Raw genomic sequence first — 24,352 nt, 5'->3', positions numbered from 1 at the left:
CAACTGATCTCTGTCATCTGGAGATCAGTTGCAATAGTGGGAGATCTCAAGGTACCACCTGGAGGTTGGCAGCCCTACCTCTAAGATTCTAAGAAACTCGCTCTGGTAACAATGAGGACACATTTTACTTGATGAACATGTATATGCAGTGAAGAAAACAATATCAACTAATGTATGACAGGGAAGATACTGATTCTGAGGTCAGATCTTGGTTTCCAAAATATAAAAGAGAGGAATGGAATGGGCGGGGGCAGCCTTTGGGGCAACCCACTTTCAGAGGCTTTACAACCTGCTTTGGGGTCCCATCCCACAGGCTGAGGAAGATTAGTCTAAGACAGTGATGGGGAACCTTTTAGAGACCAAGTGCCCAAACTGCAACCCAAGACCCACTTATTTATCGCAAAGTGCCAGCGCGGCAATTTAACCTGAATACTGAGGTTTTAGTTTGGAAAAAACAACTCATACATTCACATCTTTTGTCTTAAAAGAAAAACACAATAACAGAGCTTTCAATGATACAACTTTTTATTGAAAGGTAACCCGTGATGGACCTTTCCTCCAGAAATTTGTCCAATCCCCTCTTAAAGGCATCTAGGCTAGATGCCATCACCACATCCTGTGGCAAGGAGTTCCACAGGTTAATTACATGCTGGGTAAGTGGGTATTCCTCTTTTAGTTGGGAATTTCACTGGAAGGTGGGAGGCGCCGCAAAGCCGCCACTGTGGCCCGAGCGCTCTGCTCCCCTCCAGCTATGCCACACTGTGAGCTATGCTCCCCTCCAACCTAGCTCCTCTCCAACCCCACCATGGGAATCACCTTCGCCACAGACTCAACTGGCTGCCGCCTGTGCCGCACCCTCACGCCGCATGTGAGCCGCCTGGCATGTGAGCCGCCCTGCCACATGTGACAGGGGAGGGAGGAAGGAAGAGCTCCCATTGGGCTGCTGGGCAGAGGGGCGGGTGATGTGAGAAATGCCCTCAGGCACGCATAGAGAAGGGGAGGGGAGCAGCCCGGCCCCACGTCTCTCTGGCTTTCTAGTAACGAACTCAGGCGAACTCTGTGCTGGGCCGACGGCGCACGTGCCCACAGAGAGGGCTCTGAGTGCCCCCTCTGGCACATGTGCCATAGGTTCACCACCACTGGTCTAAAATATCCATGTTCTTCAGGGGACCTTATCTCTGTAGTCTGGAGAGCAGTTGTTATTCCAGGAGAACTCCAGGCCCCCACCTGGACGTTGGCAATTCTCGGTGGAGAGGAGGAGGAGAAGGCAGCTGAGACACTGAGAGCGTACAAGTGGTCCAAGTTCACCCAGTGAGCCTCATGGCGGAGTAGAGGATCCGACCACGGGTCCGGAATCTAGTCTGACACTAACCTCTACCTAGGGTTCCCAATTGCCCGGTATTGGCGGGCAATCACCCGCCAATTCCTGTAGGCTGGCTGCGCTCTGGCTGAATGCAAAGAAGGATGGACTGAGAAAAAACCACAGCCTGCCAAGATGCTGTGGCCATCAGTTTTCTAGATTTTCCAACTGGCTGGAGGGGAAATACCCTGTCCCTTTAATAGAGGCTTAATGTGTGGAAATTGTGTGGGAATTGGCAGCTGAAATTGGCAGCTGGTTACCCCCAAGGCTTCCTAAAAAGAGGATAAGGCTTCTGAGAAAGAACTAAAACCCATCACCATCCCTCCCTTCTATCATTGGTAGGGTTGCCAGCTCTAGGTTGGGAAATACCTGGAGATTTTGAAGGTGGAGCCAGGGGAGGGAGAGGTTTGAGGAGGGGAGAGAGCTCAGCAGACTAAAATGCCGTACCGTCCACCCTCCAAAGCACCCATTTTCTCCTGGGGAACCGATCTCGGTCATCTGGAGATCAATTGTAATAACAGATCTCTAGGTGCCACCTAGGGGTTGGCAACCCTAACCATCAGCAAAGACCTGCCGTTTTAACAGCTGCAAAGCGATGGAAGGGAAGAGGCCTCCGCCAGACCAGAAAACTTCCATTCTTCCTCCAGTCTTGAGTTTGATTAAGTAATCTTTCACATCAGTCCAGCCGAAGCAGAAAATGAAAGGCAAACAAGCCATGCCTTAACAATCTGCAGCACAACAGTGTAAAAAAAAAAAAGAAGAAGAAGAAGAGGGGGCCAAATACCCCCATTTGTCTTCAAATAGCAGCACTTAAATGCTAAGCTCCGACCGTGGCAGGTGTTTGCAATCCTTGATGAGCAGGTGCAGCGAATGGGCTATTGGGGCCGGTGATGCCCTGCAGCCAGATTAGAGCATTCATTCAGCGAAAGAAAAGGAATGCGCAAAGCCATCGGGGAGCTGGCCAAACACCGGGTGACTCTGACGAAGAAGGCCACTGCCTGTAATGAGCCCCAAGGCCATCATAATTGGAGCCTCCACTTGTGCTCCCTGCTCTGCATCTGTCGCACTATCTCTCACAAAGAGTCAAGGCGCTCAAGCTGTGCAAAGGAGGAGGAGGAGGGAGCCGGAGGGGGGGAGGACGAGGAGATGCATCTTTGCAAGACCTGCTTGCTCTTTCCCCTAGAACAGCTCACCGGCGCCCTAAACTCCAAACAAATGATCCTGTAAACACTCTGCCTTACACACAGAGCCGCTGGTCACTCGGGAGGAAGTGCAGTGCAAAGGATTGGGTTGCCAACCTCCGGGTACGAACAACAAGTAGACACTTCTGTGTACTCAGTAATTCTTCCAAATTCACACGGAAACAATAAGTTCAAGCAATCTCAGTGTATTCCAATAGTGATCCAAACAAAGTCCGACTACTGGTATCCTAATACAGTTTCACAACATTAAAGTTACAAGGAAAGATTTCACCAATATATATATATATATATATATATATATATATAAATACAGGTAAGTATAAACGTCAATATTTAGTATCTGTATAATATTTCTTTCTTTATATTCTCTCATCAGATGTCAGACAGGCGAGGAAGATGTCCGTTTCGTTCTTCATCAGTTCCTCAACCTATCATCAATAAAAATTCATATCTTGAAATACCCTCCTCTTTCTGACTTATATTTTTAATCGAAAATATGTGTATATTTACTACCTTATTCTCTTCAGAAAGAAATATCATAGAGATACTAAATATTGAAGTTTATACTTGTATTTATTTATATATATTTTTGGTGAAATCTTACCTTGTAACTTGAATGTTGTGAAACTGTATTAGGATACCAGTAGTTGGATTTTGTTTGGATCACTATTGGAATATATTGAGATTGCTTGAACTTATTGTTTCTGTGTGAATTTGGAAGAAGAACCTCCACGAACTAGCTGAGACCTCCTGCTATTACAACTGATCTCCAGCCGATAGAGATCAGTTCCCCTGGAGAAAATGGCCAATTTGGCAATTGGACTCTATGGCATTGAATACCCTCCCCTTCCCAAACCTGGCCCTCCTCAGGCTCTAACCCAAAAACCTCCCACCAGTGGCGAAGAGGGACCTGGAAACCCTAGCGAAGGAGGAGCCAGCAATAAATGCTTCCTTGATAGGGTTTCGATCCTCTATCTCTGTCCCTCTAACAGCAGCCTGATATGCATATTCATTTAGTAGGGTTGCCAACCTCCAGGTAATACAAATAAATAGCACAAGGCTCATAGGTATATGCAAGTTACAAATTTATATAAACAAAATTACAAATTATATATCCTAATACTACAGTGATTACTACCACCCATGTGACTACTGAAACGATGCAATAAATTTACAAAGATTTATACTGCACATACGGCTTGTTATATTTCATCAATCTTGAAACAACAAGTAAGCAAAAATGTTCTATGCCTGTAAGACTATTTGTACAAAAATAGTTCGTTGAGATTAAAATCTTCTCCGCCAGAAAGAATAGAAAGGAACGGTTTCCGGATTGTACTTCTGCGTTTTCGCCCCTAGGGGCTTCATCAGCCTGGCGATAAATACAATTTAAAAACATATATAATTATTGCTTACTAACTTATAGAAATTTAGCTTAGAATTGCAGATATCAAAATATAATTCGTGAAAAATACATACAATGTTTAGGCACAATCAGCTCTTAGTTGCCCTCAAGGGGCTTGTCTCTTTGAAGGTACCTCTCTGGGCTATAACAATTCTCAAGTAATGGATTGCAGTAATGAGCATGGTGGGATATCATGTTAAATAGCTGCAGGTGCTGATGACACAATATGGAGATTCCTCTGCTAATTTAAAGGCATATAGCATAACTGGCTTTATAACTTTATTTGTAAATCATAATAACTATTACAAGTGAATGTCATTGCATTTCAGAAAAAATTAATTAAATAAAACAAGACAGATCGAGTTCTGTATTTAATCCATGTGGACTCAATGTTTGAAAGAGTTGTATGAACATGGCCTCTTTCTGAAGTAATATCTTTTGCATATTGGATTTGTTATATTGATGTCCTTTGTAAACCCATAAAACAGAAAATCTGAGGTCTTCTGCGTTGTGCCTATGTTCAATAAAATGGCTGACTAACGGAGATTCTAATGTTTTTGAGCGGATCCTGGACCTGTGTTCTCCGATCCTTAATTTGACATATCTATTTGTACTTCCTATGTATAATTTTTGGCGACCACAAATAACGCAGTAAATAACATGGCTGGTGGAACAGTTCGAAAAGTGTTTCAATTTGAAACAAAAATTTGTGGTTGTAGATTGAAATTCTCACACAGGTAAGCATAGAGAACAAACGCTGCAAGAGCCACATTTGAAGTGGCCAGTTACTGAGGAAGTAGGTGGGGATGGCAAAAAATCTGAATGTACTAATCTGTCCCTAATGGACATTGTTTTGCGCAAGCTAAAAATTGGAGAACGTGAGCAGCCAGGACTATTGGCAACGATGTGCCAGTGTTTCTTGATGATCTGTTTGATGGACTCTGTATGGCAATTATATAATAAAGAGCAAAATAGGTTATTAGATTTCATTTTCTTTTGAGTAATAAATAAAGAAGAGCGATCTCTCTCAAGAGTCTTCTGCTGTGCTGTTCTCAAAACGTTTTCAGGATAACCTCTCTCTCGAAGAGTGTTTTTGAGGCGATTAGTGGCATCACAAAAATCATGAGAAAAAGTGGAGTTCCGTTTAATACGTAAAAAAGAACTATAAGGAAGATTGTGCTTCAAATGGGTGGGATGGTAAGATGCAAAATGAAGACATGTATCTTTAGCCATGGGTTTGATGAAGGGTTTCACTGCCAATGACGACTGTGAGGTGACAAAAATATCAAGATCCAAAAAGGAAATATGCTGGGAATCACAGGTTCCCGAGAATTGTAAATGTGGGTCTAGCAAGTTGACCCATATATTGAAATCTTCAAAATTCTTTTTGGAATCAAAAATGAATAGCAAATCATCAACAAAATGACGGAAAAATAATATATTGGAAGCAAAGGGGTTATTGTTGAACAAAAAGGATTTTTCAAAATTAATCATATATAGGTTAGCCACTGTGGGAGCGCAGGCAGCGCCCATTGCTACCCCCTTGGTTTGCAGAAAAAAATCGTGGCCATAACGGAAATAATTATTCTCGAATAATTATTCTCGAAAATTATATCTACGATGTCCATGAGGTAATGAGTTGGTGGTGTTTGTTCCGGTCTGGAATATAAAAGTTCTTCAATGATGGATCTTGCATTGTCTAAAGGAACGTTGGTATACAACGCAGTAACGTCCAAAGACCCTAAAACTGCTCCTGTTGGAATCTGAAAGCCTTCTACACATTTAATTATATCTCCAGAATCTAAAACATAAGAATCAGTCATTTTTGTGAAGGGTTGCAAAAAATAATCAATGTATTGAGTCAAGGGTTCAAGCAGCGATCCTTTTGAGGAGACTATCGGTCTTCCCAGTGGTTTAGTATTGTGCTTATGGATTTTTGGTAAAGAATAAAAAACAGGTATTTTCGGAAAGAAACCAATAAAAAATTAGCTACATTCTGATCTATATATCCTAATGAGGATCCTTCTAGAATGACAGTCCAAATAATTTTTGATATTTTTTCAGTCGCGTCTCCTGATAGAGGTCTGAAAAAATTATTATCTTGCAGTTGCCTTAGATTTTCTTGATGGTAATAACTGGCGCTAAGGACTACTATCGCGCCGTCCTTATCAGCAGGCTTATCAGCAGGCTTCACTACGAGCGTATCATCATTGGCAGTTGAGAAAGAATATCATGTTGGGTTTTACTCATATTAGGTTGCACTTGCCATTTCTGTTGTTCTAACTTTTCTATGTCTTTAAACACTATGCTTTGAAATGTGCTGATAAACGGATTGGATGTACTGACCTTGATAGACTCAGTACATCCAGTACATAGACTCAGTATCACGTGTTCTCTTAAAAACGGCCTGCGCCAATACACAGCTTGCAGACCCCAAAGAGGAAGCCTGTTCATTAGGAGAAAGCAGTGATTAATACTTCCTCGATGTACAATTTATGTCTTCCACGAAATATCCTACTTTCTAACAGCAGTCACCATTATCACCTTTCTCTCTCTTCGCCAGTTGCGCAAAAACTGCTCACACAAAGCGGATGTGTTTTAAGGCAGCCGTCAGCACAACTGTCACACCGGTGGGACTTTCTTCTTCTTCTTTGGCTAGCCTGTGTGTGATTGCGCAGATGCCAGGAAAGAATAAACCCCTTGGCAAACGGATGGGATGCTTGTGTGCCATGCCTGTCATCTCCACAGTGGTTATTAGAGGAGACACCTCATTAGCAGCTTGTAATAAGAATCAGTAAATCATGTGCTGGTAAATAATAAATATATGGTAGAGATCTGATATAGCAATTACAAGCACACAGTAGATGTTGGGGCTGTACCGCCCTGGAATATTAGCTGTGCATACAATCTTTGCCTGATTTTAATAGCAAAATAATTTCATTTGCTCAGGCAGATCTACAGATAATCCCAGGTGCCCATTCTTTTTGGACCCATAAATGACATTCCAAACTCTGAACCAATTGAGACAAGTTGGTTTCTGTCTTCCAAATATACTGATATGTAACTTATTGCTTGGGAAGGGAAGGTAGCGTGATATAGCCTGATCTCATCGGATCTCGGAAGCTAAGCAGGGCCAGTACTTGGCAGGGAGACCACCAGGGAAAGCTCTGCAGAGGAAGGCGATGGCAAACCACCTCTGCTTCTCACTTGCCTTGAAAGCCCCTTGCTGGGGTCGCCATAAGTCAGCTGCGACTTGATGGCACTTTACACACACATCTTAATTAGGGTTGCCAACCTCAAGATACTAGCTGGAGATTTCCTGCTATTGCAACGGATCTCATAGAATCTTGGAAGGTGCTGTAGAGGCCACCTAGTCCAACCCCCTGCTCAATGCAGGATCAGCCTAGAGAATGTCTGTCTTTTTTCCATTCCAAGACTAATAATGTGAATAAATGAATTTATATGTATAGTGGCTAAGGTGTCAAACTAGGATCTGGGAAGCCCAGGTTTGAATCCCCATTCTGCCATGGAAACTTGCTGGGTGATCTCGGTCCAGTCCACACTTTCAGCCTCAGCTTCGACCTTGGCAAGTATTTGGATGGGAGACTGCCAAGGAATACCAGGGGTGTGATGCGGAGGCAGGCAATGGCAAACCACCTCTGAACCTTGTGGGGTCACCATAAGTCAGCTATGACTTGATGGCAAAAAAAAAAGGTTTAAAAAATTGCTCTGAGAGGGGCAGTCTCGTAGTGCCATAATGGGAAGCCAGTTTTTCTTGGAAACTAGAACTGCTTTTCCCTGAGCTCAGTACTGCAGGGGAGACTGTATGGGCTAAGTGCAGTTCCAGAGCGGCTTGAGCTCACTAAGTTATGTATCTTTTTGTACACTGTCAGGGTAGCCAGGTCCCTCTTCGCCACCGGTGGGAGGTTTTTGGGGTGGAGCCTGAGGAGGGTGGGGTTTGGGGAGGGGAGGGACTTCAATACCATAGAGTCCAATTGCCAAAGCGGCCGTTTTCTCCAGGTGAACCAATCTCTATCGGCTGAAGATCAGTTGTAATAGCAGGAAATCTCCAGCTAGCACCTGGACGTTGGCAACCCTACTGTCAGATGATAAGCAAATCAGGAAAAGTTGGAACAGGAGAAGCAACAATTAGTATTTTTATGACCTACAGGGCTGATTCACAGGACCATCTTCAAAGCATAACCTACAAGTGCTTTCCACATGGGAATAAGTATGTGTCATTTTCTTGCTGCTGCTACAGCTGCCACTATAGCACAGCAGCACCACCATTCCCGCCGCTGGCATAACCGGCCGGACCGGAATAGGATGCCCCCTAACCGGCGGCTCCTCCCCCCAGCCCGCCCCCGGAACGTCTCCTGCGCCAGCACAGCCTCTCTACACTGTTGCTGGCGCCATGGACAGCCTCTCCATGGCGCCAGCAACAGTGTAGAGAGGCTGCGCCGGCGGAGGGGGGAGGCACAGTCCCGCGGCGCTCTCCCGCCGGCGGGACTGGCCTTGCTGCCAGCGTAAGTACATGTAATCGCACAATTACACGCACTTATGTTGGTGGCGAGGTCACACGGCCTCCTAAGGACTTTTGGGCCATTTTTTTCAGGAATGGGCTGTTCAGTTGTAAAAAAATCACCAGTGCAATCACATGATGTGGTCTGCTTGAGAACAATGGGCATTGTATGCAGGGAACATTTAATTTTTGAACATCTTGTGTGCAAAACCCTCATCATCTGTAAATAAAATGTTTGTCTACACTAGAAACCCCTCCTTCCCCCCAAAAAAACAGGAGTTGGGTGCATCATGAAGGATTTTAACAACTGCTTCCTTATGTGCCCAAGCTGAGCTGCCATTTGCTTAATAATTATTCCAGCTCTTTCCCACACACGCATTAGGATTGTCAACTGGCTCTCATTTTTTTGGCATTAGCATTTTTGAAGTAGCGCTCCTAGAGAAACAGGAAGGTCAATAAGGGAAACATAAACACTTTTATATTTGGAATTCCCATCCCCTGTGGGGCTGTAACCAGCCTTTCTCACTATGTGCCGTATTTCTTTAAAGAAATAATTGGAAAATCAGTGATCAGTGATGCATCTCTGACAAAAAATTCTATAACCCAGTTGTCAAGTCTCTGTGAGTTTTCTCAAGCTTGTTTGCTGAAGAAGAACAATATTTTTGTTTGGAAACTTGATTTATTTAAGTTACCCCTCAGCTTGATCATAAAAATCAAATTTATTTTGACAATTTATACTCTGCTTTTTGGGGTGGTGTAAAAAACAAAATAATAATAATACACCCACCCGTACCCTCTAAATACCCCAGACAGCTTAGTAGCTAAAGACATGATTTTCCCCCTGGAATAACTTAAAAGTACGAAAGTGGAAAGAGAAATATTGGAGGGGCAGAGCTGAGTGAGTAGGTGGAGGAGTTTGGAGTTCTGTCGGTTTTGGAAGGTACCAAACTCAGCTCCTTCTTTTTTTAAAGCAAGCCTTTTTCTAGTCCAAAAGCAAATTTTCATTTTGTAAATTCTATCTACTATTTACTTCATTTATAAACTGCCTTTCTCTCTAGAATTACAACTAGGCTTGTCAACTCCGGGTTGGGAAATTCGTGAAGATGTTGGGGGTGGAGCCCAGGAAGGGTGGAGTTCGGGTTGCAGAGGGACCTCCGAGGGGATGTGATAGAGTCCATAGGGTTACCAGGTCCCTCTTCGCCACCGGTGGGAGATTTCTGTGGTGGAGCCTGAGGAGGGCAGGGGTTTGGGGAGGGGAGGGGAGGGACTTCAATGCCATAGAGTCCAGTTGCCAAAGCAGCCCTTTTCTCCAGGTGAACTGATCTCTACCGACTGGAGATCAGTTGTAATAGCAGGAGATCTCCTGCCATCACCTGGAGTTTGGCAACCCTAAGAGTCCACCCTCCAAAGCTGCCATTTTCTCCAGAGGCACTGATCTCTGTAGTCTTGTGATCAGTTGTAATTCCTGGAGAATTCCAGGCCCCATCTGGAGGATAGCAACCCTAAATACAACTAAAAATGCTGTAAGGATACCACAATTCACAGAACTAAATACCGCAAGTTCAGCATTACAAGGTCAGAGAACAATGAAGTGAAACATTATTTTACATAAAACAAGTGGAGTAATAAGGCTGGATTACAGCATTAGAGGACAATCTTTTTTTTAAAGCATAATAGTCACAGTGAAAACTACCTTAAATTCCACAAATACCAACTGCAACCTTATTCACACTATACAAATTCTTTCCTAAACAGTTCTTAAGTACATTATACAATTTCTAACAAGTCAGGTCTGAGTTCATCTCAGGAAAACAGTGTGAACACCTCCTCCGCCTGCACCCCGACCTGGCGCCAGAGTACCCCCTTCAAAAGTCCCCGGTGGCTGCTCCGAGAGTCGTGGCACAGGACGCTCCGGTCTACGCCCGCAACTATGGGGCAGGGCCCACCTGGATTCCAGCCACCGTACAGGAGTCAACGGGACCGGTGTCTTACCGGGTCACTTCCCCAGAGGGGAAACTGCTGCGCCGGCACATTGACCAGCCGACCGGCGGACCTGCCCATCGTTCCTGTCACGGCGACGCCGACGCGTCCCGATCCCCCAGCGACGCTTGACCCTGAGCAGCCGGGGGATCGGTGGTGGCCCAGCAACACGGTCACCACGAACGACCCAACGGAGGACGCCCCTGCCGCCACAGAGGCAGGCCCCATTCCGGTCTCCTTGGCGGCAACCCCCGTTCCCAGGCCCCGCCGTTCCCAGCGCACCCGAGCATCCCCGAGCCAACTAAAGGACTTTGTGTGTTCCCATATTGTCTGGACTTAGGGGGGAGGGGTGTAATGTATGTAAATAGTTAGGTGATATGGAGGGGAAAACTTAGGAGCTTGAGTCCTGGACAAAGGATCCTAAGTCCTGCATGCACCATTGGCCCTAAGCCAGCTCGCGCCATTGGCCCTAAGCCGGCTCGCGCCATTGGCCCTAAGCCGGCACACGCCATTGGTAACCCGGGGTTGTTTCCCCCCTATCACGGATCGGGGGAGTGGAGCGGGCCGGACTAGGGAGCATATAAGCAGGGCTGTTTGCCCTGAGTTCTCCAGTTCTGTTCTGTTCTTCAATAAATGCGTTGTTGTTGGAACTCCAACTCGACCTCGTGTGTCCTCCCCACGCGGACTTAACAGGCACAAGCCAAATTTGGTTCTCACAGACCTTTAGGGTTGCCAACCTCCAGGTGGTGGCAGAAGATCTCCAGCCAATAGAGATCAGTTCACCTGGAGAAAATGGCTGCTTTGGCCATTGGATTCTATGGCATTGAAGTCCAGTCCCCAAACCCTGCCCTCCTCAGTCTCCACCCCAAAAACCTCCCACCACTGGCGAAGAGGGACCTGGCGACCCTACAGACCTCTAAAATGATGTTCCCTCCAGCTGCTGCTTGGTTGTGGGGGAAAGCTAATTTAAAATGTGTCTGCTAGTTTGGCTGTTCCAATTCTGCAGAATGACAGGTGTGGGGGAACCTTTCTGACTTTATAAAAATGCAACGTGTAATGTCACAATTTTTGGGGGTGCCAATCAGTGCTGCAGTTGGGCAGTGTGTAGCTCCATCCTCCATCCTCTGATCCCCAACTGAGAAGAAAGTGGCGTGAACGAATCACAACTGGAATTGACTTGGCATTCACTCTTATTTCCTATGCTTCCATGAGTTGCAGGCAAACCCTTTGCTTCCTTTAGGGAGGGTTTATCATGAATGTTTGGATGAACCTGGTGTGTGTGTGTGTGTGTGTGTGTGTGTGTGTGTGTGTGTGTGTGTGTGTGAAGTGCCATCAAGTCGTTTCCAACTCATGGCGACTATATGAATCAATGTCCTCCAAAATGTCCTATCTTTGACAGCTTTGCTCAGGTCTTGCAAATTGAGGGCTGTGGCTTCCTTTATTGAGTCAATCCATCTCTTGTTGGGTCTTCCTCTTTTCCTGCTGCCCTCAACTTTTCCTAGCATGACCATCTTTTCTAGTGACTCTTACCTTCTCATAATGTGACCAAAATACGATAGCCTCAGTTTAGTCATTTTAGCTTCTGGGGTCAGTTCAGGCTTGATTTGATCTAGAACCCACTGATTTGTTTTTTTGGCAGTCCAGGGTATCCGTAACACTCTCCTCCAACACCCCATTTCAAAGGAGTCTACTTTCTTCCTGTCAGCTTTCTTCATTGTCCAGCTTTCACACCCATACATACTCGGTGATATTTGCGACGGTGCCACATCTCTCCTTCACTCAGTTGCCCATCCAAACTGCACATATTCATTAAGCAGGACTTTCTCGATGAGCTTCCAGCAATACGCTCACATTAAAAATCTTTGGATTTTTTTTTTTTTGCAGACTTTGTCATTTCCTTCACACATGCACACACCCACGCCGCTTTTGCTTAACTGGCTGCTGGTGTCTGCCGGTGCACAGCTCGTCCAAGTCCTCCTCCCAATTCTCCCGGTAACCTTTACAGGAAAAAGCATCCCATTAAATAGTAGGTGTTCACTGCTCTCCTGACCACATATTCCAAGATGTTTCCTGCCCCTATTTCGGGAGCAGCCTCAAACGCCGCAACCCCCATAGGGGCCATTCTGTTAGTCCAGGCATTTAATTAGCTAATTACAACCTGCTGACATGAATACACCAAATATGGAGTTTGGAGAGCAATTTTTTTTTTTTTGCCCCCCAGTAAACATTTGATATGCTCTTCCCTTAGGGGACAGAGTGGTAATTGGTCCCTTGAACACTAAGTTCTCTTCCTAATCTGCCTGAGCTGGAGCTGAGTGTCGCCATCTGTCCATATTTACACTTACACCCCACCGTGCGTTTCACATTCTGGAAAAGAAAGAGGAAAGGAGTCTCGGAGAAGTAGGCTGAATGCCGGCAAGGCCTTTGTGTAGTGTGTTTCTGACATATGTGCCCTGCCCAGGGAAGGAGATACAACAGCCTGCGGAAAAAACCCTCTTATGGCACGATGACCTGGTTCTGGCATAGTTTAATTTCCTTTTCTCTCCCTCTTTCCTCCAGTTCCCCTCTGTGAAATACCTGATATAAGGATGGAAATTACATTTCTCTCAAGTGCCCGGATTGCAAGGTAAAACAGTAACGGTTCCTCACATCATGCTGGCAAGGGGAAAAGCAAGGCTCGGGAGGGGGACTTGGTGGAACAACGGCAACCAGGTGGACAGAATTAGGAGATCCTTCCCATCCCAAATTAAGCTCTTTATCTCAAAAGCAATCTCCCAGCATATCACCTATTGGTTTATACTTTTAGGCAGCCAAGCAACTTTTGTTCTGAATGGAAAGAGATAAGTAAGGGAAAGGCGGTAGACGAACGAAAACAATAATCCAATAATCAGGGGGTTGGATAAACAGCATGTTATTTGCATAGGGTTGCCAACGTCTAGGTACTAGCTGGAGATCTCCTGCGATTACAACCGATCTCCAGCCGATAGAGATCAGTTCCCCTGGAGAAAATGGCCACTTTGGCAATTGGACTCTCTGGCATTGAAGTCCCTCCCCTCCCAAACCCCACCCTCCTCAGGCTCCACCAAAAAAAAAAAAAAAAAAAAAAAAAAACCCGATGATGGCAAAGAGGGACATGGCAACCCTAAATTTAAATAATGCTACATTGCCAATCAAGTCAGATGACAAAGCTGGTCTAGCAGTATGTTGGAAAGTGGATCAAATGACTCTAGTGATGCCAATGGATTTTTTTTTTTAAACCACCCTGGCCTGCTCCTCTACTTTTAACAGAAGCTTGATCTGCAGTAAACAGCATTCTCATGCACTAAGGCAAGAATTATTTATAACCTTTGAATGTCTGCAGAGCAAACCACTGTTAAAGACCAGTGCAGGGACCAGTAAAAAAAACTGGCAGGTTGGGTTTTACCATACATCCACCTTACAACTCAACCCACATATGTACACCAGGGGTCCCCAATGTGCTGCCGGGGCGCACCTTGGTGCGCACCAAGTGTTTGTAATACCTATATTCTTGCAGCAAGAATGATTGCCTGATTACCTTCCCCAAAAAGCACATTAAAGAGCTTGATTATAACAGCACTACTTTTCGCGCTCGCCACGTTTGTTCATCTCAGTTTTTTGGAATACCACCACCACGCGGTTTGCCCACTTATACTTAATATCTGGCAACTCCTTGTCTTTCTAGAGCCTTCTGTTTAGCTAGACTGAATGCTAACCCCTCTACGGTTATGCAGGGCAGGATTTTGAATATACCATACCCAGTCAGGACCTGTCCTTGCTCTTCTGGTTCTATTGATTCATTAGCTCCTGCCCTCTTGGAATGCTGCTTTTATGAGGAACTTCGATCACGTTATATCTCTCCCCTTTTAACATATAAATCTAATGCCTCTATCTCTGACATAATGCCATTTTTATTAAGTTACAGGGATCCCAAGGCTACATTGTCAGTGGCAAGATTTATTTCAGTCCTTATATCCCTCAAACATTCGATTTATGCTGCTCAAGATCAGTGGATCAAGGATCTTCTAAGGGATAAAGGAAAGGATTACGGCACCTTCCCCATCCAGTTGCCGAAGGCTCTTTTTTGGAGGTCTGTGGAACACTAAAATGAGCATAATTCCTTCTTTAATAATTTAAGAATATTGGAAATAATGTTTAATCTCACACTGTTCATATATATGGTTGCATCTCAGGTGAACGAAGGTGAAAAGCTGAAAATCCATGCATGGATCTCTCTGCATTTTTATTGGTAACTAGCTGCTACAGGAGTCTCTCATTCTGATGCAGGCGGATGGACTGATGATAACCCTTTTTGGTGCCATTTTTGGTGCCATTTTTACAATCACAATTATACTTCTCTGGAGCTGCTATTTTCTTCTCTGGTGGAAACATACAGATGCCCTAATGATTTCCCTAGTGGGATAAATAACAGCCCTGGGGAGGGGAAGCTGGATTATGAAAAGAGTTAACTCGCCTCTGCTGTGGTCCAGTCTGAATCAGGAAACCCTGTATCTGCTTACAAGTAAAAAAACACACACATACATGCACCCAAGGGAGATTAATTCATGGATCTTCAAATGTCTTGTCTAGTTTGACCCTTGAGCACAAACACAGACAGCGACATTATTATCTGGACAGAAAGCAAAGTAGTATGCTAGTATTTTGTGGCTCTGTGTATGCACTTATCTGCATATATACCAGTTGAGATACACTGTCTGCTACTTAGATATTAGCTTCTATAGACTTGGAGTTGATGTCAAAGTGTGAGCACAAGGACATAATTGGAATTATTTAGTTCCCAACCTGTGCTTTCCCTCATTCATCTCTGAAAAGCTAATGCTGGAGGTTCCACCATCTGCATGCTCAAAAGGTTATGCGGTGGGTGAGGGGCTGCAGAGAGGAGGGGAAACCGGGCCAATTGCCCCCAACTTCTCTCACCACATTTTCTCTCCTAATTGCAGTCCCCCCAGTCATGTGGCTGTTTGTTCGTATGGGTCCGGCAACCTCCTGCAACAACTTTTTTGAGGTCTTGGGGTGTTATGGGAAGACAGGAAAGGTCCTCATTGCTAAGTACTTCCCACTGGCTCTTCATTGGATCTGGCTGAATCTCCCTATGAATGCCACAATGGAGATAGTGTCATACCAGGGGCAGATACCAAGCATAGGGACTATCCCTGGTAGATAAGGACAGTTAGAATATATGCATCAATCCCAAAACAGCCAGATGGTTGTGGAAGTCGTACAGTATGCAAATTATAATGTATTACAGAAGTTGTCCTATTTTCCTCCCTTTGCCAAGAACAGGGTGTGGTTACTATATTTCTATGTTCCTTAGTAAATGCCTGAAGTACAAGGATAATTGGATCCATCTCTGATGGAAAAACAAGGAGGTTTGTTCTCTTGGTGTTCCATTTTAATGGTTATATTCCAACAGGTCAGCTTGTGAAAACTGAGCTTATGATGGTAAGGGCAGGGGAGTCCCCCCCCCCTTTTTTCAAAAAATAATCATGAATTAGTTATTTTTTGCCATCCTTGGCTGTATCAATTACTAGACTCTCAATAGGAGAGCTGCTCCAGCTCTGTTACCATGTCCCCAGTAATAGCGCACTGCTCCGTTGTCCCCTTTGATCAGACACAGGTGGATGACAAGCCTTATATTTGTCTGTTGAAATAGGTGCACATTGTAGTCAGGGTGATTATATCTAATTACATCCTGGTTAATTATCAAACATGATTAATTATAGCAAAGCCACTTTACTTTTGAGGTTGGTGCATCTTCCAGATGCCACGTTCCTGCCCGCCTAGGAGAGTTTCCAAAAGGCTTGTCTTTGTGACATAGCCACTGGAGGGAAACACAAGAACGAACGATAAACAGCAAAACCATTCAATTTTCTTTATCTTTATATCTTTTCCACTTGTTCAGGCTGTTGGGGAGGCACATTTTCCAGGGTAAAAAAAAAAAAATGCAATCAGACATTTGGCCAAGATCCTTGACTTTTCCCGTTTGACTAGGCAGGCTTGATTTGCACAGAGTGTTTCATCAGGAAGTGTTCTGCCTGATAAAGAGTTCTGTGTAATTCAAACGCTCATATGTTTTTGCAAAACAGGGTTGCACTGACATGGAGCTGTTGCTCACCGGGTGGTCATTTCTTCAGACACACACTGGCCAGTCACTGAGACAAAAGTTCCAAAGCTTTCCAGTGCAAGGAACTGGAACAGTGCAATAGTGCAAGGACAGCTCCCTTCCCTCAGTCATGTGCTGGTTTTAGTGGGAACGAACGCCCCTGCCCCTCTGTATGAGCCGGCGCCTTCCTGCCAAAACTGGCACTTGACCAAAGGAGGGGAGCGTTCCTTCTGCAGTACTCCCTTCGCCGCTATGGAGCATCAAAGGTAGGGTGGCCAGGTCCCTCTTCGCCACGGGCGAGAGGTTTCTGGGGTGCAGCCTGAGGAGGATGGGGTTTGGGAGAGAGGCTGAGGATGCCTGAGCCCTGGTGGAGCATGGGGGGACTGGTATTGGGCCCAGAATCTGAGCCAGTGGAGAGGAAAGCTGGGTAGTGGACACCACCCAAGAGGAAAGGGACTGCAGGGAAACGGCATGATCCAAAGACCCCTGAACAGGCAAAGAGCTGCTGGTTTTTGTGGACATCCTTAGTACACTGCAAATAAAACAGTAAATTCTTCAAACGTCTCAACTGTGAAGTGTATGCTCTGCTGGTAAGGAAGGTGAAGAAAAGAAAAATGACAAAATAATATCCTGAGAAAGGTGAAAATGGGAGACAACCTTAGGGAGAAACTGTAAATTTAGTCAAAAGACCACCTTGTGCTCATGAAATTTAGTGAACAGGGAGGGATCACAAAACAGGGCACTAAAATAGTTCTCATCTTGAGCCTAGTGGTTGTCATTTGATTCCATTTTTTTCTCTCCTCCTATGAGATGCTATTAGGTATTGAGCAGCAATTGTGCACTATTTGATCAGCTCTTGTGTTACTATAAAAGCTGATGAATTCCTGTGACTTTTCACTTGTTTTCTGTGGGTTGTTTTAAAACAGAACAACAATAAATTGCTCCCTTCAGTCGTGAATGCAAAGTATGCAGCCTGGAACTAACCCTTCCAGGGGAGGGCAAGGTAGGGTTGCCAACCTCTAGGTACTAATCAAAAAACGGCTTGCAAGTGCTAATCAGAAGTGTGGAATTCAAAATGCAGCACAAGACTATTATTTCCAAATAAAGGAATCAAACAAAAGTAACTCTTGCTATTAAAGATATATATTGGAAACATGCAACTCTAGAGCAAAGAAATGTATATCACAATTGGTCTGAATCAGACCCCAACTCTTAGCATAAAGCTTTAAGGTACAAAATATAAGCCAAAATGCTCAGTTCTTATTCAGTCCGTATGAATAATTGTACAAAGTGCATCAGTAAATCACAGCAACAAGATGTGGAGCAATGGAGATCCGGTATAATTCCATTTCGAGTAGACTTTTTCAAGCCTTACTTTGCCGTCCAGATACATAGGAAAGGTACACTCTTTCATGCACTAATCGAATAGTGCACGGCAAGATTGAAGGCTTGAAAAAGTCTACTCGAAATGGAAGGAGTAGGTAAGGAGTGAAAGAGGGAGCTGACTCAGCAAAGGGCTCTCAAATAAAACATTGAGGCTTAACTTTGCCTCAGAACCACCTTTGAATGTGCGACACCAAACTCAGCTTGAGAGACAGAATGATAAAATAAGTGTAAGGGAGGGAGGTCAGAGGGAGGAAGGTCTGTATTTAAGAAAAATGGCGGGGGGGAGCATGGAAGTTTGAAATGCTTCTACTTCTATTACATCTTCCAGTGCTAGAAGACCCAAACAGCTTATACACCCATCCAACCTAATTATCTCAGCACCTTACCATGTAACTCCCATAAAAATGTGACTTCGCCACACTGGATGTACAAGCGGAGGTAAGATTGTTTAGCTATCCCTACACCAGAGTCTCAGGACCCAGTGAGAGACAGCTGGCTCTCTGATAAGAACTGAGCAAGGATTGTGTGTTCTGCTACCTGTGCGAGTTGCCATCAACTGGCAAGGCCCCTCATTCTTGTTGCTTTCAAGGAAGAATGATGTAGAGTTCATCGTTGCCGGTCAGACTCGAAACGTGGCCAAATGCAGAAGAGTGGGAAAGGTGCCAAGTCTGCATTCAGCCTGCAGTTGGCCAGAACAAAGCTGCCCAATGCAGATGTGTACAGGGACATAAAGAGTCTAGTGAGGATGCCACGGAATTAATTTTCCGCAAATGAAAACGGCGACCGAAGAGAAAAGACAAGGCAAATTACCAATGCTAATCACAGTCTCTTGCTTTTGCTTTTTTCCCCTTTCTCTTGTATGATAATTATGATAATTAACAAGCTAACGAGCTCCTAGTAAAAACAGTTCCTGCTTCTCAATGTATAATTAATATTTACGTTCATAACAAGCTTCCATTTATAGTATACTTAGGAGAGAAATCCCCTCGGAGGACACACATTGCACATGCTGCTCACATTCCCAGCGAATTTATTATTATAGGAGGGAAGGATCTTGCCTCCTGTTCCGTTCCCAGCATTGCACAAAAATACACTAGACTCTTTAAATGGACGTCACTGCATCTTCATTGTTAACTGACCACAAAGGTTAACATTGAAGATGGTTGTTATTTTCTTTTGCCGTGACGACTAAGAATAATATCGCTCCTGAAACACTTCTTTTTGGACTGTCCCCATTTAAGCAAACCCTTTCTGGGCATGCCCGAGTACTTGTAATCCCTGGTGAGGGGTACATGGACTTTAAGCAGAGGCTGTGAACCTCATAGACTGCTATAGGTTCTACTGCTCTGCTTGAGCTGAAGCCTTGGCCTAAATGGTAGTTTGATGTAGCAACATTTCCATATTGGCTCCACCCCCAAAGAAGATGATTGGCTAATACTTATCCCTGTGTGTGTGTGTTAAGTGCCGTCAAGTCATGGTAACCCTATGAATGAAAGTCCTCCAAAATGTCCTATCTTTGACAGCCTTGCTCAGATCTTGCAGATTGAAGGCTGTGGCTTCCTTTATTGAGTCCATCCATCTCTTGTTGGGTCTTCCTCTTTTCCTGCTGCCCTCAACTTTTCCTAGCATGACTGTCTTTTCCAGTGACTCTTGTCGTCTCATGACGTGACCAAAATACGATAGCTGCAGTTTAGTCATTTTAGCTTCTAGGGTCAGTTCAGGCTTGATTTGATCTATAACCCATTGGTTTGTTTTTTTGGCAGTTCCTTCTTTCAGATTGCTCTGTTTTTTGTTCTTAAAATGCTTTTTTATGTGGCAGTTGGGTCTGGGGGGAAGGAAGTCTTCTCTCAGGGTGAGTTGTGAAGTCAGCCAATTACAGAGCAGCATTTAAAGGGGTAGGACTTGATTTGAGCTTGGGAGAGTGCTTTTCTGTATTCATGCCTCCATTGGCACACAGTTTCAACCCTGATCATTCCAGCCAATGCATACAGTTTTCCCCAACCTGGGTTACTTTGATCCTGGCTGAAACGGGGAATAAAGGAGGTTAAAGCAACCATGCATAAATGACCTACGTTTCCTACCTGGAAAATTTATCTTTGAATTTTGGAATTCCAAATTATGGTTTTCCAACTAATCCATTACTAAATTGTGCTTCACTAATTACAACTATTCTTAATTAATGATTTTGTGTGACATATGAACACATCAGTCCTGGCTTGTTTCCTGGCTCTGCTTAGCGTACTCCTTAAATCAAACACAGCTGGCCAGATCAGCTCAAGATCTAAACGTGTTTTGTCTTTCACCACTTCTCACTAGCAGTCTCCCTGACTGCTGAAACTGCATTTGTTGAGGCAAGCCAGGTTTTAGTGATTGTCTGTGAACTGAATCCTGGGTCTTTTATGTATGGATGTTTCATTCGCTGTCACCCCTCTGTCGACTTCGGGTCTTTGCATGCCATTTCCAACCATCAGAGGTCGCCTTGCTCTCCCCCTGGGTTTCCCTGCATTTTGCCCACGTTTTGAGGGACCTGCTTTATCTCAAATTTAAAAACGCGAGCGAAACGCAGGGAAACGCAGGGGGAGAACAAGGTGACCTCTGACGGTCAGAAACGGCATGCATAATCCAAAGAGTGGTGACAGCAAGTGAAACAGCTATTCATAAAAGACCATGGTCTCACAAACCAATCCTAGTTAAACTAAACCATGGCATTATGCATTATGTCTAAACAGAGTCAGCGAGCAGCTACAGAGACAGCTAAGATACTAAGGCTGTCTTGGTTCAGATCTCACCTCTATCATTCATTAGGAAAGCTTGTCTCAGCTTTCCATCTGCAATACAAGCACAATAACTGACCTTCATTGTGGGGTTGCTGTAAAGATTGAGATAATGAATATGCTTGCCAACCTCCTGGTGAGGCCTGGAGGTCTCCCAAAATTACAGCTCATTTGTCGACTACAGAGACCAGTTCCCCTGGAAGAGATGGCAGCTTCATAGGGCGGACTCTACAGCATCACATCCCCACAGAGCTTTAAAATGGTTAGAGAAATCCTCTCATTAAAGCTTTTGAATAACTTTATGAGGAATATCTTTGCACGTTAAATACTGATAGCAGTATTAGTCCCCCAGGATGTGGTGATGGCTGCCAACTTGGAAGGCTTTAAGAGGGGAGTGGACATGATCATGGAGGAGAGGGCTATCCATGGCTACTAGTAAAAATGGATACTAGTCAAGATGCATACCTATTCTCTCCAGGATCAGAGGAACATGCCTATTATATTAGGTGCTGTGGAACACAGGCAGGATGGTGCTGCTGCAGTTGTCTTGTTTGTGGGCTTCCTAGAGGCACCTAGTTGACCACTGTGTGAACATAATGCTGGACTTGATGGACCTTGGTCTGATCCAGCATGGCCTTTCTTATGTTGTTCTTATGTTAGCCTTTTCATGAGCTGCAGAATCAACTGTTCTGTCTCTCTTACAAAATCATCAGGAGCTCCCCAACTTTCAGTAGGGAAGATAATCAATATCGCAGCATCCATAGGCTGCAGCAAGATGTTTCTTCAAAAATAGTTTTGAGAAATGTAGGAATCAATGTCTCCCTAAATACAACCAAAAACATTTCAACAAAGCGTAGGAATTAGTTGTACACTAGAGATTCTGGAATATGACAACCAGAGGCAAGAACCAAGACTTCAGCTTCTCGTGTTATTAAACGTGAGCACTTGCTTTAAAATGATCTTTGTAAAAAGAAAAGGTGCATTGCTAAAGTTCATATACATTCTGTGCAATGATTAAATGAATGTTTAGTTAAGAACACCAGGTGAGAAGATGAAATTACAAAGATTTATAGTACTGTCCACACAGCGGCACACCATTCTAGATAGCTTATACAGCAGGGCTCTGTGTACATAGCAGGCTGAAGAGGGAAACATTAACTAAATAATAAGATTTGGATCATTTGTCTTATTGGCGGATGGGGGAATATGTTATCTTCCAAGCAGGCACACCTGTTCTCCTTTGTAAAACTGTACTCATAGCATTACAGAGTGTATCATTGTTCCTTCTTTAAACATTCCAGTGAAGGAATGGGATGCAGCGTCTTGTCAGCACAAGGATGGGCAAGCACATAGGGGAAGAAGTCCTCTATAAGATATTTAAGGCTGATAGAGACCCTCCACTATAAATCTGTAGGTAATGTAGGTCACTCATGATATTTTCATGAGCGAAGGAAGTACAAGGAGATGCAGTGGCCAAGGTGGCATTCGGCATCATAATAGTGAGCTCAAACCCCACTCAAGGCCATGTTTCTTACTGTAGAATTTATTGATTTGCAATACGTATTCTGACCATTGATGACTCCAAAGTGTAGATTTTGTGTGTGTGTGTATGCGTGTGTGCACATGATGACTTTTTGTGAGACAGCAATTGTACATATTCAGTCATGCGCAACACTGGGATCCTAATAGGTTTCCACCATGAGCGGACAGCAAATTGTCATGGATAGGGGTGCCAGGTCACTTTTTGCCACCGGTGGGAGGTTTTTGGGGCAGAGCCTGAGGAGGGTGGGGTTTAGGAAGGGGAGGGACGTCAATGCCATAGAGACCAATTGCCAAAGCAGCCATTTTCTCCAGGGGAACTGATCTCTATCGGCTGAAGATCAGTTGTAATAGCAGGAGATCTCCAGCTAGTACCTGGAGGTTGTCAACCCTAGTCATGGAGCCAGAAGCCCTGTTTCACAGCCACTTCACTGTACTGCGCCATGTTGTTTTTAGTCTGGATTGCATTACATTCCTACGTGCCGTCAAGTCACACCTGACTTACAGCGACCCCGGCAATGGGCTACCAAGACAAGTGAGAAGCAGAGGTGGTTTGCCATTGCTTTCCTCTGCAGAGTCTTCCTTGGTGGTCTCCCATCCAAGTCCCAACCCTGCTTAGCTTCCGATGTTGGGCTATACCATGCCACCTTCCCTCACACCCTAATCGCATCACTGTTTACCAAGCAAGTGAGGAGGAGGATTATCCAAGAGCACTAGGTCACCAAAAAGAAGCTCAGCAACAAGCTGTGAAAGAGTATGAAAAATATGCATACATGCAATATTTTATTGTTGAAAATACCAAATGTGACTTTCAAAGTGGCTATGCAGAAGGTGACAATAGTAAAATGAAGAAAATCCAGTGTTGATGTGACAAATTTAATTGTAAGTTCCTAACCAAAAAGCATAATTCCTGTGGATAGGATCCAGAGGATCACTTTGGGCAATGCAATTTTTTACTCTTTGTTGAACAGCAGACATCTGTGCCATATCACAAGTTGTCTTTGAAAATACTGCACTCTCAAAAGTAGTTTGTCATGTAGTATGTGAGAGCCAGCGTGGTGTATTGGTTAAGAGCGGTGGACTCTAATCGGGAGAACCGGGTTTGATTCCCCACTCCTCCACACAAAGCCAGCTGGGTGACCTTGAGCTAGTCACAGTTCTCCCCAAACTCTCTGATCCCCACCTACCTCACAAGGTGTCTGTTGTGGGGAGAGGAAGGGAAGGAGACTGTAAGCCAGTTTGATTCTCCTTAAAAAGGTAGCGAAAATTGGCATATAAAAACCAACTCTTCTTCTTCTATGTGTATACGTGCATGTGTTTCTGATTGAGAAACACAAGCCAAAAAGTTAGCTATGTGGGACTAGTGGTATAATCCTTTGTATCCAAAAGTATCCAGCCTACACGCTTCCAAATAGATGGCACCGCTGAAAGTTGCGACACATGTGCTCACATATCTAAAGATGCATGTATGACAGTTTCCTACAGGATATTTTGGTATGAGATCAGTGTTGCCTGTGGCAGTCGGAACGTGTTGAGTGGCTATTTCATGGTGTAGAAGAGAGACAAAACTTACAACAGACAAAAACTCTCCAAGTGGCAGTTCGAAGAAACTGTTGGGACGTATTTTTAACAAGACAGAAAGTGTATTTACACAACTGCTGGGAGACACCATGCCCTTAAAAAGATGAGAAACTTAGAAATGAAATCTAGCATTCACTCTAGAAGCAATAATTTTAAAGAAAGGCTAGTAATGCAAGTTTTAATTTCCTAGCCAATTCCAATGCAAATTAACTTCCAGTAACAGGAGAACTGCACTAGCACCTCACCAACCCTTGGATCTGGGAAGGCAGGTGCTGAGCCACAACTGCACATTACTTAGCCCCACACAAGCCATTATTCATCCCTAGAAAAATACCCTATCCATTTTTACAGTGTGTGACTCGGGAGAGCACAGACGTGCCATCAATTTAATGGCTATCACTTCTGTAATTGTCCCTCAGCTGCCTCCCCAGAGATATGTTTATCATCCAAGTCATTTTTTT

The sequence above is a fragment of the Euleptes europaea genome, chromosome 7 (genome assembly GCF_029931775.1).
Source record: "Euleptes europaea isolate rEulEur1 chromosome 7, rEulEur1.hap1, whole genome shotgun sequence".
NCBI classification, from domain to species: domain Eukaryota; kingdom Metazoa; phylum Chordata; class Lepidosauria; order Squamata; family Sphaerodactylidae; genus Euleptes; species Euleptes europaea.
Note: the sequence above shows the minus strand (reverse complement) of the source record.